At 42.0% G+C, this 3,801-nt stretch overlaps 1 long non-coding RNA gene across 1 annotated transcript; it reads right to left on the bottom strand.

The window, feature by feature from the left end:
- LOC138843699 (uncharacterized) lies at window positions 1-3,801 on the bottom strand. Its single transcript, XR_011378657.1, has 2 exons — window positions 3,714-3,801; window positions 1-1,846 (listed from the first exon to the last, which is right to left on the bottom strand). It is a non-coding gene; the product is annotated as an uncharacterized lncRNA (long non-coding RNA).

Raw genomic sequence — 3,801 nt, 5'->3', positions numbered from 1 at the left:
GCTGTTTTTGTTGTCCTTTATCTCTTACTGTCTCCCCCATCTGTTTTTATTGTTGTGTTTGATTGCTAGATGTATACTTGTATGAAAAATGTGTATTGTATTCTTATGATGTGTTAATTATGTCTACTTCTCAATGCAACTCTAGGGCCAAATGTAAGGACAAATTTTTGGAATGGAGAGGCTTGTACCTAGATTTGGCTCTGGTAACCAAGAAACTTTGCTGCTGAATGACCTTCTCCTGCTCCTTGGGAGCCTGGCCAGTTCCCGGGGAGGAGGATAAAGGAATGTTTTCTGATAAATAGGTGGGCATGCTTCATGTCTCGGCTCTCTGGCCAAGACCCGAGATGGGACGCACTGCTTGCCTAACATCTTGGCAATGAGCCACCCTTGTCCTTGGGGGCTTTAAGGGGGAGCCGGAGCAAGCCTCTGTTGCTGCTGTTTCATCCTGGGGGAACACGTAGTCAAGCTGAACATTAAATGTGCCCGTAATGATTACATGATCAATTGGCTACTGTGATTGAGGTGTTCTGTGACAGTCCCTTTAATGAGAAATTAACAAAATGGATTAATAACAGGACATTCAGGACCTGACGCTCTGCTTGGTATGTCATTACAAAAATCATCAAGGAGGGCTATGCCTGATAAATGAGGGTGCTATAAATGTGGGCAGTAGGGACATGTACAAAAATTGTCCAAAAGTCAAAAATCAAAATAAGGCTCTTCCTGGGATTTGCTTCCAGTGCTAAAGGGGAAGGCATTGGGACAATAAATGTCACTCCAAAACTGATAAAGAAGGTAATTCATTAAAAAACAGAGTTCAGGAAACTGGAAGCGGGGCCAGCCTCAGGCCCTCCCTACAGGGATCAGTGGACCATCTTGCTATAGTATCATTAAAGCAATGGAGCCATGTTTATTGCAACATTCTGTTAATCTATGCTCCTTTACCATCTTTCCTGTAAATAATTTTAGTGTGCACTACAAGGCTTGCAGTGTATTTCTTGTGGATTAAACTAAAAGTAACTAAGTCTGTGCACAGCAGACAGCTGAAAAGTAATTTACTGTCACAAATTGGCATAGTTGGCAGGATCCGCAAGTATGCAAAGCAATGCCTTTCTTTAAAAGAAAAACTGAAGTTGCATGTGTAACCTGTGATGTTCCTGGCTGGAAAGACCTTCAGTTCGCCTCTTTGGTGAAGGAATGGGCTCTCTGCTCAGAATCGAGTGAGAATTGGGATGGCAAGTTACAGAGTGCACAGCCTCCACAAGTTATTGAGGTTTTGCTATCAGTGCCGGTGGAAAAGGGGGATGAACTATAGGCTTTGGGGAGGTGAAAATGGATTTTGTTATCTGCATACTGATGCATGTGTAAGCAATTAAAAAAAATAAGTACAGGATAAATGTAAATTGGGAAAAAGAAAATGCTGCCCTTTGGAGTCAAACTGCTAGATAGTGGTAGAAAAAAAAATTATATCAAGCTCCTGTACTGCTGCCAGGGCCAACTAAGGTTATTCAGTGTAAACAATACAGAATTCCAGGTGGATATGAGGAAATATCTAAAACAGTAAAAAAATTATCTTAGTGCTGGAGTGATGATTCCCATAATCACTAAAAGGAATTATCTAATTTGGCATGTTAAGGAATCAGATGAAACCTGAAAAATGACTGTGGATTACAGGGAATTAAACAAAGTTACTCTCCCATTGACTGCTACAGTCCCAGATACCATCATTTTGATGTAAAAGGTCACAAACATAAAAGCATGTTCTTGATAAGGAAAGTTAAAAGAAAGAGATACTTTTAAAAGGATATGATTTGTAAAAATTGTTTATCTTAATGGCTGGTTCATACTGGAATAAAAAAAAGAGGGGGGGAGAAGAGAAAGGTTTGAGCAAGTTACAGAAGGTGTGAGAAAGTCGCAAAATGTTATGGGAAGAAGAAATCTTTGGTTATTTTCTTTGACATAAAATCAAAATCTGATCCTCTGTTAAAGCAATGAGTTAAAGTAATCTATTATGTTCTCTTGATGTCTCTGTTAAATTCTAACTGCTTAAAAACAGCTGTAAAAAGAGCAGTGGTGAAATGAAGGGATCCTATCACCAATCAATGGAATGGACCTGATCCAGTACTGGTATGGGACAAGGGCTCCTAAGGGATGGGTTTTTCCATGTAACCAACATGCCTTTACATCATTAGCCTCTGATAACTTCTGCAATTGCTCCCTGGGCCGTGTGGCCCTGATGCTAACATCTGTATTTACAGCAGCGGATAGAGTACGTCAGTGGTGTGCTTTACCTGAAGACTACTATAACAATCATCCTAATAGGAGAGGACACTGCCCTTGCCATGGCTGCATCAGTAGTAAGTGTTCCTGGACTGGCTTTTGGAAATAATCGTGGACTATGAAGGCTTACATGTTTGGTGATCAAAGCAATCAATCTTACTGCTACTGTGCTATCCAATATAGCCAAAGAATTGGATCAAGTTCACTCAGGAGTGCTTTTAAGCCATGCAGCTAACAATTACTTGCTGTTAAAAAAAAAAATCATATAAGTTGTAAATCTGTACCTGGGGGATGTTATTTTAACATTACTAACAATGTGCCATATATAGAGTCTGTTATTGATAAACTTAAGAGTAAAATGCAACATATGTTTATTACTAACCCACTATTCATTTGAAGGGTTTCAATGGATTCATTGGTTATTAATGTTGGCCGGACTGCTACTGCTTTTCCCACTTTGTATGGGATGTCTTCCGTGTGTTCTGCATTTTATGCTGACTTCCCTATAGTATGAATGGACTGAGATTCATCATTTAAAACTTCGTACCAAGCCTCCTTTGTAATCAAAATAATTGATATTTGGCTGTATGTTTCATCTCTCACCTAATGTTGGGCTGGAATGGTACTCAAAGACGGGTAAGACGCTCAGCATCCTGTACCAACCTAAGACAGGGCTCTAGGCCAAGCTGCCAGAGTTACCGATGACGGGTAAGGACAGAGATGACTGAGGGCAACCTAAGACAGAGGCCATTCTCAATTTAATAAAAAAAAGGAGGAGATGTGGGGACCCATGGCTGGCCATGGGCCCACATGCTAAGGCCTGGCTTGCTGATCATTGGCATTAGTCCTCGTGCAACAGTATCAAGCCCTGGCCACCAGTGACCGTATTGAAACCCCTCATTAATGGCACACAATTTTAGGATTAAAATTAGTTCAAAGAGAAAATGGGGGAATGAAAGGAGCCAAGAGCCGCCATAAAAAAAATGGCCTTAATAAAACAGTCCTGGGAAATGGGGAGTAAACTAAGTTCACAGAGAAAGCAGATAGCTACTACCCAGAGATAAGGGCTACTACCCAGAGATAAGGGCGACAGAACATCCTGGTATGCACCTAAGCCCCCTCCCCTGTGCTTGTTCAAGCTTAACAAAGAAACCGCGAGACACGTAGGGCACGTAGCCATCCCTTTCTGCTCTTCAAGGACCCCCTCCCCTTGTCCAAGCTTAGACACGTAGGGCACGTAGCCCCCGTTTCTCCTCCTCCTCGACAACCTCCTCCCATTGTAGTTACCCAATAAACTTACGCCACCCTATGGTATGTTAATTTTGTGGTTTTGCCCCTTAAAAGCTGTGTGAGATAGCTGCTCGGGGCTCCTCTCGCTTGCTTGCTGCTTGCAGCAGCAGGGGGCCCATTTGCGCAAATGAAATAAAAATTACCTCCTGCTCTATTGCATCGTCTGGTCTGGAGTCTGTGTTTCTGGGGTCGTCACAAGAGGACACCGCTTTTGGGGTCCTACACCCTGAG

Source organism: Oryctolagus cuniculus, chromosome 9 (genome assembly GCF_964237555.1).
Source record: "Oryctolagus cuniculus chromosome 9, mOryCun1.1, whole genome shotgun sequence".
In the NCBI taxonomy this organism is placed as follows: domain Eukaryota; kingdom Metazoa; phylum Chordata; class Mammalia; order Lagomorpha; family Leporidae; genus Oryctolagus; species Oryctolagus cuniculus.
The sequence above is the reverse complement of the archived record's forward strand: the minus strand, read 5'-3'. Positions and strand labels throughout refer to the sequence as shown.